Source organism: Vulpes lagopus, chromosome 4 (genome assembly GCF_018345385.1).
Source record: "Vulpes lagopus strain Blue_001 chromosome 4, ASM1834538v1, whole genome shotgun sequence".
NCBI lineage: Eukaryota > Metazoa > Chordata > Mammalia > Carnivora > Canidae > Vulpes > Vulpes lagopus.
The window spans coordinates 40,647,832-40,663,689 of record NC_054827.1 but is presented as its reverse complement, the minus strand read 5'-3'; positions in this window follow the sequence as shown (position 1 = coordinate 40,663,689).

Below are 15,858 nucleotides of genomic sequence, written 5' to 3'. Positions count from 1 at the left end.
CGTTCATTTCTGGAGCTAGGCTGGGGATGCCGCTGTCAGCAAGCCCCCCCCCCCCCCAAGAACCTGCCACAGGTGGGTGAGTGGTGGGGCAAGGACAGTCAGCAGCCGCTAGTGGTGGGATCTCCAATGAATGAGGAAGTAAGGGGTCTGAGAAAACTGCCTGATGACTCTCTACCCCACAAATGGCAATGGTCAGACACAGGGAGGGACGCGAGACTCCCCAGGTCCACCTGCAGGTGGGGAAGAGCTGACTCGGCCCTGTCCACCATCCTGTGCTCCGGGAGAATGGGAGGAGTCAGGAAGCAGTAAACCCAGGCCAGGGTGGGTGGGCGGGGGCAGAAGAGATGCCCCCAACCCTGGACCAGCCTCGGGGGGTGAAGGTACTGGCAATCTGTGTTGCTGGTCCAACCAGAGAGGTGGTGATTGGACCTGAGGACCCGTTTGTGTTTCTTGCTGTGGAAGGACTGAGGCGGCAGGGCAGGCTCTTGGGATACGAGAGACACCAGGAAAGGGAGCAAGGATCCCTCCCTTGAGCTGTGGTACCTGTGAAGGCAGAGCAAGGGGGCTCCCAGGGGCCTGCTGAGTGACCGCCCTCTGATCACACGGGGAGGGCCAGGGGCTGGTCCAGTGGGTCCCTCTCCCAGTTACAGAGCAGCCTCCCAGAGGCTCACTGGTCTGGATCCCATGGCTGATTATCGATTACCGGAGGCAAAGGTCCCACCCTGTGCATACGCAGAGCCCCAGAATGACCCAGATTGAAGACAGCGAAGAGAAAATGAATGTTTTATAGTTTTCCAGAAGCACCTTATGTCAAGATGTTATCAAGCAAGAAGAAGGATTCCCCACACTGAATGTCTGAAATGAGCAGCCTAATGGCAGGCATCTGCCAACTTCACTTTCCTGTTCCCTGAGCTGCTGTGTGGGCGCGACTCACGGGAGTGAGTGGCTGGTGGGTTCCCTCACTGACGTCTGGAAGCAGGTCCTGGGGCAGGTGCATGGGAAGCTAAGTGAGCAGATGGCTGTACTCCCAGGGCACGTCCCCTGTCTATCCCTCCAGCCCCGCCAGGCCTCCCTGCCCTTCACCCCTCCACCCCACCACCCCCAGCCTTAGCCTCTTGCCTCACGCTGCTGGGATTCTGGATTCTTCCTGGGTACCTGCCCCCCAGAACCAAGAGGGGGAGGAGGCCTACAGAGAGATGCCAGAGAGTGCAGACCAGCCGTGCCCAAACATTGAGGGTTCCCTGGCTGATAAGTTCTGATGCAGGAGAGGAGAGGCTTGGGTGGGCATGGGTGGGGGTTCCTGTTACCAGCATGCATTTAGCCCTGGAAGTAATAGGACTGGACCAAAGATGACAGTCCCCAGATATAATGCTGCTCTGAAAATCTGGAGTGTGGTGCCTTGCACTCCATTTGCATACACAGGAGGATGACTTGACAATGGTGATTTTGTATGTTTTGGGGGGTTGGCTGTGTTTTCTCCTTTTTAAAAAAAATTATATAAATTAACTACGCTCCTTGTTGGGGGAAGAAAAAAAATAAAACCCCTCTTTAATGTGTCTTCAGGTAATCACTTTGATTTTGGGGAATGAAACTATCTTGCATTGCTGGGATTTCTTTCTCATCCTAGAGGAGCACAGGTTTGGTGGATCTGGTGTGGCTTGTGAGCAGCTTGGTGGGTGTGAAAGGAACTCGTGGAAGGAAGTGGGATGCTGAAGTTCAGATTAGACAGTCGTGTTTGGTAGTGATTCAGGACGAAGTGATTATCATTGTCACAGTTAGTAACAGATGAGCCTGGAAGCCACATGGAGCATTTATCCTGGATGCCAGGGGACCACACGCGCTTCACCTGCGGGTCTCCGGCCTGTCCTCGGTGGCTTGCTTATCCGTGGATCCTTCCACCCTGCCCTGCTCGGTGGGAAGTCAGGCCCCAAGGTCACTCAACTTGGAGCTCAGTACACGGCCCAGGAGGCAGGGACCCTCTTCTCTGGTAGCCCCGCACTCCCAGGACTTGGGACTTCCTCCTGCTAGAGGCCTTCGAGGCAGGTTTCATGGGTGTGGGGATAGGCCCACTGTCCTCTGGGTGGGGGGTAGCCAGCCAGTCCTCGAGGAATGGTGGGGTGATGCTGCAGCAGGGCAAGCCTCCCCCCTTCACAACTCTCCCACCTCTTTTCAAAGCTCTTTCTATGAAAACCCTCTTTTCCTTCTGATTGCATCCAGGAAAGCCCCTCTGTTGATGGGCTGTAATGGGGTAGGGGGGGGAGCCCCCCTCTGAGTGCCACACAAATGCCCCAGGCACTCAAGCCTGGGGTCAGGGTGGCTATGACCCCGGGGCCCATGTTGTGTTCAGAAGTCAGAGATGGGGGCATGGTGAGCCTTGGGACTGGTCACATTTTGAGTGGTGACCAGAGTGAGCATTGCCTCTGGATGGGACATCTGCTGCCTCCCCTCTGAATCTGGCCTGGTGCTTTCTGCCCAGGCATAGTGGGGCGCAGGTGCAACGTGTGCCAGTGGGTTAGGGGATAGACCCGGGAGCAGACTGGATCTCTGAAGGCCATAGGCGGGCTTCCACGCGGCCTCGCCGCAGATTCTAGAACAGTCGGTCTGCCCTCAACAGTCTCCTCCAGGGCTTGGGACAGCCTGCTCTCTGCAGACTGAGGTGAATGAGGATGTTTTGCTCAAACCATTTATTTCTGAGATGTACACATTTGTGGACATTTATTTTATTTTCTCCCCCTTGAAGGTGGGAGTGAGGAAGAGTTCAGCTCATCTGCAGGACCTGCATGTATCTCATGATTTATACCCTTGTGCTTGGCACTGTCCCTGGAGCCAGTTCATCAAATCAGTGAGAAAGCCCAGATTCCACAGAGCAATAGGCCACTTATTGCAGGTAAATATGGGGGACTTGTCACAGCCCCCTGGTGAGCCTCATCACAGGACTTGTTTCATTGAGACTCAATACTTCTCAGCTTTGACTTTTCCTGCCCTGGAGTGGAAGCTGATGATCTCAAAGCAACCGAGTCCCTGAAAGCTGCTGGAAGGAATTACCTCCCTCCAATGGCTGTCCAGCTACACGAGACAGTTGCTGACTGGCAGATGGGTTTCTGGATCAAACACTGATGCCTGCCCAGGCATGTCGGTCCTGGGACACCAGTGGTTTTGTTCCAGAATGAAAGCACGTGGTCTGTGTGTCAAAGAGAGCCTGAGTTCACTATGGACCCTAATCCTTCCCACCCAAGACCCTTGGTCTGGAGACTCTCCAGAAACTGTCCTAAGGAGTAGGAAACTGGTGCCAGGGGCTGCTCAGGACACCAACTTCCAGCTTCTGAAGTTTAGAGGAGACACACTGGCCATGAGGCCAGTAGCTGCCAGGTGGTCTTGTGCACCAGGCTCATGGCCTGTGCCTCCTGAGGTCTGTGTCTCTGGACATGCAGGATGAGGTGCCTCCCATGGGGCTGGGGCAGCAGGGAGCTGCTGAGACACACGGCTCACAGTGGGGAGGCATGGATGGCAGTCTGCGATGCCCAGCCAGCCCCCCCAAGTTCTCACGCCAACCCCATGAGGGGTGCATGTGGTGCTCGTGTTCCCAGATGCAGAAGCTGAGGCAAAGATGGGCGGCCCTGACTCTTGTAAGTGCCCTGGATGCTCAGGCCCCACAGTGTGGCTTCTGTCTGTGTCCTCTGGCCTGGGGAGGGGACTCAGCTGACAAGTGCAGGCCAGGGGCCATTCCTAAGCTTTAGGGCCTGGGATCTGGCCATGGGAGGAACGGAATCGACACTGGGGAGATTTTCCTTCTCTGGGCTTCTCTGGCATCCTCCACGGGAGGCCGTCCAGCGTGGGCAGGATGCCTGGTGTCACAAAGATCCACCCCCCATCCCCGTGCCCAGTTCTCCATCTGGCATGTCTGGAACAAGCAGGACAACCCTGCTTGCAGATGCAAAATGCACACGTCGAGTTTGGAATCGGACAAATCTTGGTTCAAATCTTGCTGCTGCTGTTTGGGCAAGTGATTCAAACCCCTCAGAGTCGCAGGGTCATCATCTACAGCACGGGGATTCTGAAATCCACCTGCTTGTGGTCCCGAGGGTGGATAGGATCAGGTACACAAAATGCCTAGCACAGTGCTCTGCACATAGTAATTACTTAATACAAGCTGTCAGTTGCTCTTAATATCCTTCTTTATTATTTTTATTGACAGGATTGGTATTAAGTTTTAAAGTCCAGATCTAAAAGCGACGGTCGTTCATTTGGTTCTGGACTGGCCCTCACCTGTGATGTTGGGGACAGTCTCAATGACTTTCACAGCCTGTTTGGTATTAGCATCACTCTCTGCTTGCCCAGGTACTTGGCTTCAATTTCGCCAGTGAAGTCAGAATTAATAAGAAACAGCAGCACTTTCTCCCTCTGAGTATTAATGGTTTTGAGAAAGGGTTGAACCGTTCTTGCATTTAATAATTAGATAGGACACATTCATTTATATTTCAAGGAAACTCCAAGTCCTCTATCCATAATTAAGATGATGGTGTTGCGAGGGAGACAGGACCTGCAGGTAGGACGGGCTGGCTCCCTTGCAAAGGTGCGCAGCCAGGCAGGGCTCACACTTGCCAGGGAGGCTCTGCTCCCCACTCTCTGCAACAGCCCATAATTAGCACCTGATTTATTTCTCTTGGTTCTCATTTCCAGCCTAATAGATTTTTTACCAGTTATTAGTTTCAGCCACACTTCCAGCCAGCTGGGGTTGGACATGTCATTTCGCTCTCATGCTCTTGATGAAGCTTGATAGCGGGGGTCTTCACCTGATTATATGACGTTTAGAGGGTGAGCCGGTGTCCCCGGCTCTTGGAGCTGGGCCGGGTACTGACTGGCATGATGGCAAGTGCTGACCCATGTGGTGGATTAGGACGCCACCAACCAGCTCTTGCAAAGAACTCGAAATCTCCGTGGCTCGACACAACGGCAATTTGTTATTTTTCCAGCTTTGTCAAGATAAATTGATGATTAAAAATTATCTAGAGACCGCAGCCAGAGCGAGCAGCGTCTGGTCTAGCTAGGAGAGCATATTTCCTTCGGGGGTGGGGAGGTGGAGGAGAACGTCTTTAGGTGCTTGGAGACTCGCAGAGACAGCTTCAAATATCATAGGCGGAGCGCATAGGGAAAAGGAAAACTCTTTCTGGGGTCAGGGAAGAGTAACCTCAAAACGGCAGCGCTTTCGTGCTCAAGCTCAAAAATAATTGTATATATTCTGCAGGTGCACAGACTTGTGTATACAGTAAGCACCTCAAAAAGCTGACTCACTATGTATCACCTCGTTTTGTTCCCATTGTCTGTTTTATTTTCTGTCTTTTTTTTCATGGTGGTAACAATCAAAGTCTGCCCTCTCAGCCGATTTCAAGGACATAATTACAATGTTGTTAACCATAGGCACACTGTTGTTCCTTAGATCCTGCAGTTGAAACTCCATACTCCTTGACCAATATCTCCCCACAATGGGGATTTATCACACGAGTGGATGGGTGGATGGATGGATGGATGGATGGATAAAAGCGAAACCGCTTCACTGTGGAAAAGTGAGCAAAATAAATGAACTTAAAAACAAAAGCAATTTCATGAGAAGGAAGTAAAATCAACCTTGTCAGCCACACCTAAGAAAACAGACCTTAAAGCCTTTCCCTCTGTCCTTTGGATGATGCACATTGTAGGAATTCTACTTGTCAATGAGATCCTAGTGCAAGGCTGTGGTTTCGTTTTCTCGCTTACGTTTTTCACATCATCAGGTTCTAGATCGTTGGAAAGCCCTCCTAGTATGGCAAAGCACGTGTGATACTCTACTTCTGTCCCAGTGCCAGGTATTAAAGGGTTTACAGTGTCCTTCTATTGTCAGCAATGCTGCAACGACCATCTCCTTCACCATGACTCTATTTACATAGGATCCAGGGTGAGTTTCTCCAAGGGGAGTTTTGAGCCACTGTATATGAATATTTTAAGTATTTGCTACATAGCGTCAGTTGGCCTCCAGATTGGGAATAAAAATTGTTGGCCTGTTTCTCCCCACTCTTCCCAACACTGGGATTTTGTATTTCTAAAATTCTCTGCCAGCATTGTCAGTGAACTTTCCTCCCTGTGGTCACATCGTATTTCACTACACTGGGGAAGCACGCTTGTTTCATCCTTCCTATACACCAGAATATTCAGGACAAAACTGCTCACCGTCTGCGTGAGCGGTGGCATGACACCTGTCGGGGCCGCCAGCCTCCTTGACTCCATGGGGCAGTCCAGGCTGTTGCTTGGGGCTGCTGGGACTCTGTGAGGAGCAGAGGCAGCCCCAGCAGGGATCCTAGTCTACTGCCCGCCGGCTAGCCTCGGCTCCTAGTCTGTGAAATGGGACAACAGTGCCAGGAGATGGTGCATGTGTCACACTTCACGCAGCTCCTCCCTCCCTGGAGCGAGGGCTCGGGACCACTCTGAAGGCTCTCGATGCCACAGACTGAGCAAAGGTCCCTCTTACCTCAGTTTCCTGAGCCATCTTGGGCACCTTCTGCAGGCAAATTATGGTGTGGCTGTGGGGTCCACTCTCACAGATGGCCCATGGTGCCCCCCACAGACAGGACCAGTGCAGGGAAGAGGGGTCTGTGGGGGCCCAGGGGGGCTAGGCAGGGTGGGGAAGGCTGGTGCCATCCAGGAGGGTGACTCTGCTGGTTTGGACAGTGACCATTAGCACAGAGACAGCCGCTGGCCCTTCGGGGGGATGGGGTAGAATGGGGGAGCACAAACTCTGCCCTCAGCTTTGGGGTCATCACCCCTACTTACCCCTGTTTCTCTACCTGCCCCATCTAGTTTTTTGGATGCTCCTCTCCTAGGGCTTCCCCTTGACAGGCTGTCCCTGCAGTCCCCCACACTCGGTCTGGTGGGGCTGGGCCTGGGGGCGTCACAGTCTTGGGGCAGCCGAGAGTCAGGAGAAACGATCCCCTCCCATAAAGACACGCAAGCCATTGGGGGTGTCCTACCTGCAAGGAGCTCAGCTCCATATGTACTTCCAGGCACTGCAGATGAAACCCTGTGAACTAGATGTTCTGAATAATTTTTGTTTAGTGAGAAAGTATCACGCAAGGAGAGGAGATCTTTTTATGCATGTCCCCATGTTCAGGTCCCGCATTTTAGTGGCCTGAGCCCCAGTTCCCGATACTCAGCCCCCCACACCAGCCTGGACCCCACGCAGCACCGTCCTCTCAAGTGCTCACAACCCAAGATCCTCCTGCTTCCAGACCAACCTCCAGCATCTGAGGGCTTTCTTATCAGCATTCCTCTGGGCTGCAGGTGACCTGAGGAGTGCAGTGGGAACAAAGGAGCGGCTCAGGGGATATGCCCGGATCCCACACACAGTAGGGAGAAAGTAGGGGAGCCAGGCCCCCCACCTCCAGATGTGTTCACTGTCCCCCAGCTGCACCCTGGGAGGTGCCGCTTACGATGAGTTTACAATGGGCCGGCAGCTTTGTGTGACGCCCAGGGAACCACGACCCAGCTCCCCCAGGGTGGCCACATCACCCCGCCTGCAGGCCTGCATGATTTCAGAGCTGCGCCGTGGACACGGTGTGCGTTGGTCTCTTCCCTGGACACAGCAGTCACCCCAGGCCCCCTGAACCCTGGCCTTTTTGCTTGGGAGGCTTGCCACCCCCCACCCCCCCCGGATCTCCTGGTTGAGCCCTGGCACGAAGCCAGCTGAGGGGAGGGGGGATTTCCTGCAGCAGGATGCGGGTCTGTGACTGTCTGCGATGTCCCAAGGCTCGCAGGACCCCTGGAGCACCTGAGCCCAGAGCACGCTGGGCAGAGACTGCGCCCGACTCCCTGCACACATCTGCCCTCAGCAGGAGTGGGACTCGTGTTCCTGCAGGTGACAGGGTGACAAGCGGTGGGAGCCGGGGATGGGTCAGGAGACTGGGAGCTGGGATGATAGTTCCATGAATGACTAAGTGACTGCAGTGTGGGGGCCCTTTCTGCACCTCACACCCCCGCAGCCCCAGGATGGCCCTGTGATGGGCGACTACCCCGTGGTGCCTGAGGAAGCCTGGAGCTGCCCCGGGGAACCCCCCGTCTCCCCTGGAGTTTCCCCAGCAGCCTCCCACCCCTGGGCCTCCCACTCCCGGGAAATCCCAGCATGCCAGGCCTTTTGAAGCTGGAGTCCCCGCCAGGCCTGCAGGGCTCCCACCTCCGCTTCAAAGGCGGAAGAGGCAGCCACTGGGGGCAGTGGGCACACAGGCTGGCAGGTGTGAGCGGAGGGCCGAGAGAGATGGCTCCCAGGCTCGGGGACCACAGGAACCCAGGGTGGAGGGCAGGTGGCCAGTCCTGGCTGTCCAGCAGCATCCTCAGTGCTTCCCACCAGGCCCTGTAGAACCTGCCCACACGTCCAGCTGTGTTCGTTGAGCACCTCCTATGTGCCCGGTGCTGGGTGGAAGGGCTCTGGCTACACTGGGCTTCTTGCCGCCCCACACATGCTTTGTCTCCTCAAGCTGGTCCCGGGCCCTGAGAATCCTTCTCCTTCCAGAGCCACCTCACACCCTACTCACCCCCTGAGGGTGGATGGGGCCACATGGATGGGTCCTCTCTGGAGTTAGTTGGCTTCTCACGGCTGCAGTCTTCTCTCCTGTAGGGTGTAAATCACACCCACCCTCCAGGATGGCTGGGAGCCTGGGGAGGCCAGGCGTGAGCAGCAGCTAGTGCCTGGTCTGGCTTCCAATCGGGTGGACGGGTCGTGGTCACCTGTGCCCTGACTCAGTGCAGCTGCCGGACAGAGTAGCTGTCTCCAGCAAGTCTGCAGGGTCCCGCCATCCCCTGTGCACTAGGCTTCCTGCCCTCTTGCCCCTCCCTCCTCTCTGCCACAGAGATCGCCGCTGGAATCAGGGGTCCTACAGGAGCTGAGCGAAGAGCACCACCTGCCCGAGCACCAACTGCTGCACTCCCAACCCTCGCACTCACCCCCTGAAGCCTTGCGATCTTCCTGGATTGAAACCGTGGCTGTGGGCTCTTACTGGGTTTTGAAATTAATCTGGCAGGTCACGAGCTGCATGTCTATGAAAAGTGAAGTGGAACAAGTAGAACAGGCTGGGGGACACTTGACAGAGAAAGGCTGACATGGCCTGGGGAAGCCCTGCCCTGGCTGTACGCACACGCATCCTGCAGAGCCACCCCTGACCCCCGCTCCCGGGACATCCGCTCGTGCCCAGGAACAGCCCCGTGAATGGCTGGGAACACTGGTTGTTAAATGATTGTGATAGATGGACTATGCTTAGTGTAGGCGGGTTCATTACACCTCTTATTGGGTTTGGAGGCGAGTCTCTGGCTGGATGGTGGGGATATGTTTTCATTCACACATTCAATGCATTTGGTATATCACCAGCTGGGAGGCAACGGGTAATTCACCTTTACTATTCCAAGGGCAGACAGAGGAAGGCCTCTCTCCCTCTCTCTCTCTCTCTCTCTCTCTCTCTCTGTCTCTCTCTGCAAATCCTACAGCAAACACCTCCAGAGCCTTCGTCCCCACTCATGCATTGGTACTTTTTTAAAAAAAATAATAAGTATAGTTTCTTAGTGTCTAAGAATAAACCATAGACATCCAGCTCTCCTCTATCCCATCTCTAAGGATTCCTCTCTGGATTTCTCCAATTCATATTATTTTTTTCTCTTTCCTTTTTTTTTTTTTTAGATTTTATTTATTTATTCATGAGAAACACACATACACACAGAGAGAGAGAGAGAGAGAGAGAAAGAGAGAGAGAGGCAGAGACACTGGCAGAGGGAGAAGCAGGCTCCATACAGGGAGCCCGATGAGGGACTGGATCCTGGGACTCTAGGATCGTGTCCTGAGCCGAAGGCAGACGTGCTTAACCACTTAGCTTCCCCAGGTGTCCCTTTCTCTTTCCTTTTAATTCTTCAAACAAGACGAAACAGCAGATGCTCTTTGTTAATATCTTTTATTTCATGCTAGTAAAGTCTTTGAATAATATTCATATCTTGATGTTTTGATTTCAGATCAAACACAAGTCAATGTCTAAAAATACAAAGCTTTTTGGCTTTGTGGATTTCAGTGTCCATGTCTGTCTTTTGGTGCTGTTAGGGGCTCTTGGGATGCACCCGTTGGTCTAAAGTGGGGGTTCACTTTAGGAAGGGTGAAAGAAATTTACCTAAAATCTGGCCCTTAACACATCCCCCAGTGCACATCTCCCCTTGAGTTGGGGTGATCAGTGACCCCACTGAGGAATGACATCGGTGTTGTCCTATTACCACAGCTGGAGAGCAGTGACCTGTCCCTGCAGGCCCATTGCCACCTGTGTCAGGGGCAGCGTTATGCCCCTAGCTCCTGTCTCTGGGGTTGGTGGTCTGGCCTCCTGCTCTTTTCAGCCCAGAAGTCCATGAGCTTAGCCTCCTCTGTGGCCCCAGGTCCCTCCGGAGTGGAGCCGGAGACTCTGTTCTGCATACACAGCCTCCCCTTCTCAGATATTGCAGCTGCAAACCAAGTAAGTGGTCTGCTTGGCAGCAGGGCAGGAAAATCAGCAGTGGCCCTAAGCTGCCCACCACCCGAACCCGTGTGGTGCCAGCAGGGGCGAGCCTCCAGTTCCCCTCGTCCCGCCAGCCAGAAACACCTGCTGTGTTTGCCCTTGGACAGGGCCAGGCTCCCTCCTTTGTGGACAGAGCAGCGGCCGGCTACAGTGCAGCAGGTGGTTGGTTCTTCTAAAAGCAGCTGTTCCTGGAAACACGCAAGTCGCTACTGTCGTTTCCTGGGTCACTAGCAGTCTGTCCTCTGAGGATGCTCTCTGCTCCTTCAGGAACACCACGTCTGCCGCCCTCAGCTCTGTGGGAATGCGCTGCACGACTTAGGCTCCTTCTGCATGTCAAGCCCGTGTTCTAAGTCAGTCCGTGGTGGTGCTAGCCCACGTTCCGTCATCGCCCAACCTGGTCTCTGACTTCACACTGATTTCCTTCCAGCCCATAGATCAGCCTATCATCTGCAGGTGAATACAGGTGACCCCGGATGACTTGGCTTTCCCACGCACAGACCCACTTACACATAACAGGACTGTGAATGTATTTTCTCATTCTTGTGATTTCCTTAAAAACATTTTCTTTCCTCTAGCTTACTTTATTGTCAGAACACAGTATGTAATACACATTACACACAAATTACGTGTTAATTGGCTGATGATGTTATTGGTAGGGCTCCTAGTCAATACTAGGCTAACTACTGACAATAGTTAAATTTGGGGGAAGTCAAAAGTTACAGATTTTTTTACTTCATGGGGGTCAGCGCCCCCAACTCCCATGTTGTTCACAGGTCAACTGTATTAATGTCTCTTCTTGCAGGCAGCCTCAGCACTCCTATGGAAGACATGCCTTAACGTTAGGATACTGGTGCCACTTTCCGGGGTATGCAGGGGGTCCTAAGGTCGGAGCCTCTTAGGTCCCTGAGTCATTGGGTGCCCACTGCGTGTGAGGGGCACAGTCTGCAAGCCTGACTTCACAGGAAGTATCACAGATTTTTATTGCCTGTGAATGACAAGACCCCTGGATCTGAATCCCCATAGGAGCCAACATTCATTTAGAGCCTACTTTGTGCCAGGCTGAAGCACAGGGTATGAAGAGGCCACTATTGTTACACATGTTATAGGCTGGAAGACTGAGGCTCGGAGCATTCGAGTGAGTTTGCCGGACTACCCGGCTTGTCAGCATCAGGGCTGGGACTGTCTCTCCAGATAGCATGCTCTTCACCACCACCGGCTTTGTACAGCCTCAGGGCTCGCACAAACCTAGGTGGGACCAGGAGGCCACAAGTGGGGAAACAAGCGGCGCCCCAGGGCACCATGAGCCCCCAGGCGGGCCCATGCGGCGCCCCCTGGGCTTCCTCTGCAGGCCTCTCTCACCTCGCCGGGTGGGGCCTACTTCCTGCTTCTGCGGGGCCCCGGGGGGCCAGGTAGAGGCCATCAACAGAGCCACAGGACCTCTCCCACTCATTGTTTGCTCCTTCCCAAGTTTGGGAGGTGGAAGGAGAGGAAAAGGAGAAAATTAAGGGACCAAAATGCACATAGGTAAGTTTCAAATATCATGCCAGCGCTGGTAAGAAACCCGCGACGTGCTCTCAAGCCAGATGAACTCAACGTCAGTGCGTCCTCCTCCCTGTAGCTAAACCCAGAGCTTGTGTTGAAAGGGTCTGGGAGGGACTGGCTGCCCCCACCTCCAGGGGAGAGCAGAGGATCCCCACCCTGAGCCGTAAGGATTGCTAAGGAGAGGTTGGGAGAAGCAAGGAGCCAGTTCCTGGGGCGGTGGAGAAGAAACAGCCTCAACTTCTGCAGGAAAGACCAGAAGGGGGAGAGGTGCTCTCTGCTGTGGGGGAGGCACTGAGGAAGGGGTGGTGGTGCCACTGTGCTGCTGCGAGGGGCGCGGAGCCAGGAGGGGTTTTGGTGTGGCGCTGAGGAAGCCCACTAGAGTTAGGGCCGCTAGACCCAGCCCGGCTACGCCAGAGCTGCCTGGAGACTTTTCAATTATGCGAAACAGTAAATCGCTTTTGAGTTGGGTTTTGGTCACTTGCGGCACCAAGTGTTGTAACAGGTGCAGCCGGGTTCTAGCTCCAACGAGAAATTAATTGCTGAATTCCCAGCACTGAAGTCTGTGATTCCATGAGAATCCCTGTCACTCCCGAAATCTATTTTTCGTGAGCTTCTTGTCCAAATACTTTGGCCTTGAACTCCTTTTTGGAGATTCGCACTTGGGTTTGAACATCCCTTCCTGAGCCCAAGAAAAGGAGCTAAGTGTTAGAAAGTCAGAGATGGGTCTCTCTTTCTCTGTGAAATCATTGTAAAGCATAAAAAAAAAAAAAAAGACTGTTAAAAACCAGCTGAGGTTAATCAAACCAAACAGCATACATGTTAGCAAAACCAAGGTGCACTCTACATTTTCTCTGGGAAATGAAAAAAAAAAAAGAAAGAAAAAGAAAAGAAAAAAAGAGAATAACCTGTCAGGTGATTATTAACCAGCTTTCTTGTTTTGTTCGGTTTTTGATGCTTGATTCTTTGTGTTTTCCTGATTTCGGGCCAAAAATACATATTTCTGTTTTATCTGTGTGTAAGGGTCCTCCGAGGGCACTACCAGTCGTTAAGGATAGACCGAGTTGGGCATTTCCCCGATGCCCTGGAGGTATCTTCATCTAGAACATCCAATACTAGGGAACCTTCTCTTCTCCCCACCCAAACCAATTTCTCTCTTCTTAAAGAAGTGAAGTCTCCCCAGACCTCAAGGTCCTCATCACCAGGGCTCCTGCCCTGACCTGGGCCTCGCTGCCTCAAGTGGTTGGTTAATTAAGATTCCACCATTACTTGATGACCAGTTAGCACCACGGGGGCCCCACAACCCTCACATTCCGGATGTGGCTCATGTCCTCCTTCTTCATCTGGTGTGGTGCTCCTGGGAGGCTCACTGTGGTTACAGCCTGGGAGGCTGCCTCCTCCTCCAAACCCTCCATGTGCCCAGAGGGGTACTAACTGGGCCCAAGCGCTCCTGGAGCCTGGGGAGTTGGTGACGCTGGTTCAGGGGAACAGAGCAGGTGGGGGTAGGAAAGGAAACAAGGTGTGAGTTCAGCAACGATGACTGATTTAAGACTCGTGCCCCACGTAACCTAACTTCATTTAATGCCACCCCATGGCGACCGTCATGGCAATTTATGAGTACATCCAACTCAAGTGCATCCAATTATTTCTGTGTTGATGTTTCCTATCAATCAGTGTTTAGGTGAACCCAACGATCCTTTCAGAGATTTATCATTTCAAGCCTTCTCTGCATTTCCCGCCTTAATTGATAAAAGAGATTTTCTGTTTTTCTTTCTTTCTTTCTTTCTTTCTTTCTTTCTTTCTTTCTTTCTCTCTTTCTTTCTTTCTTTCTTTTTTTTGATAAAAGAGATTTTCAAGTATGGAGTAGGTATGGTATATTTTATGCAACTGGCAACATGTTTCTTTCACGCACATCCAAATCGATCTCGGCGAAAGGTGAAAGGGAGCACCAGTAATCCAAGCTAGTTATGTTTTCTCCTTATTAAGTCAGCTAAAATTATCTCCGTTCTTCTAAGACAGGCTGGGAAGGGTCTGTAAAGATAACCCTCACCTGCTGCTCTCAGAGAAGGCAGAGATAATTGGAGTGCTGTAATTTTATCAAGTCTCCGAGTGGGAGGAGCTCTTGCTTACAGAACTCATGGAGCTTGGTTTGGCCTCTGGAAATCAGGGATGTGAAGACGGGAGTATGGTAAGAGAGGCCCCTTGTTGAGGAAGGCTCTAGAGTCCCTGCTGGGACCTCATCAGGGCTCAGATCCACGACCCCTCCTTTCTACCAGCAACGTGACCTGATCGCAGCTGCGGCTGCCAGCAGAGCGCTGACTGTGGGGTAGGCATCGTGCTTCCTTCTTCCCCTCGGCCCTGAGAGCAGCTGCTGTTGTGCCGTGTTACCAGCATCGGGACCAAGGCTCCCAGAGGCTCCACTGAGGTGTGCAGAGCCATGTCATCAGTGAGAGGGGGTGCCCCAGGAAAACCTGGGTCTCATAGACTTCTGCTGATGTCAGAGCTTCACGCCACTCAGACCATCCACCTCCTGCCTCTTGAGCTCCGTGGGGGTCTGGTCCCCTAAGCCCCTTGAGTCTAGTAGCATGAAGCCACGGTTCCTCCTTCCTCGAAACTAGGGCACTAAACCAGCTCCGTCTCGTATTTTGAGACCCTCAGGCAAACAAATGTGGTGTTGCCCTGAGGATTTCAGATGTTCTAGGACCTCCTGGCTGCTTCACTCTGCCCCTGCACTTCTGACTCTATCCACGTGACTGGCCTGCCCCGTGTGTCCTGTGGATTGCCACCAGGTTCGAATCCTCCTGAGTGAATCCTGGGGAGAGCTGGCCATGGGCTGGGAGTGGTCATGGCACTGTGTGAGGTATGCACACACGTGTGTGTCTCTGTGCCCATGTGCACATGTGTATCTGTGTGTGCATGTGTGTGTGTTTGAGGTGCCATAGGGGGTGGGAAGTAGGGTGAAAGTTTAGCAGGTGTGGTCCACACTTGGCTCTTGAGTTGCTCACACTGCTCTGGGATGAAGTAGGGGACTCTCTTTTTTTTCTTAAAGATTTATTTATTTATTTTGAGAGAGGGAGACAGAGGGAGAGAGACAGAGAGAGAGATTGAGAGAGAAGAGCATGACTGGGAGGGACAGAGGCAGAGGGAGAGAGAATCTCCAAGCAGACTCTGTGCTGAGCATGGAGCCTGACACAGGCCTCAATCTCAGGACCCTAAGATCATGACCTGGGCTGAAACCAAGAGTCAGACCCTTAGCTGACTGTGTGAGATGCCCAGAGGAAGGGGACTTTCCATGGACATTTATCTGTAGGGACAGGACCTGTTCCCCTCCCCATCCCATGCCCCACGTGAGAACATCCAACAGCCTGGAAGAGGACATCTGGTCTCATCTCAGCCTAGAGTGTGGATGGTACTTTACTGATGGCTGGGGGAAGAGGAGGGCTGAGTGTGGTGTGAAAGACACCATTGGCATCTAGGGCTGGATGGCCATGGCACAGCCACAGGAACCAGTGGAGGTCGACCTACGCCCAGCTGCTGGCAGGTGCTTAGTGGTCCCTGCCCTGTCTCATCCAGAGCCCATGCTCCCCACCCTCTATGTGCACACAGGCTCCCCCTCTGGATGTTCTGACCCCTCACCCTGGCTCTCCCATACTGTCTCTGCCCCTCTGCATCTCCCTCATTCAACACTGGTGGCCACCATGTTCTGGGCTCTTACTGAACAGGACGCCCGGGGCTCGCTGGGCACCTCTGCCTTCCAGGGCCTTTCTTCCTT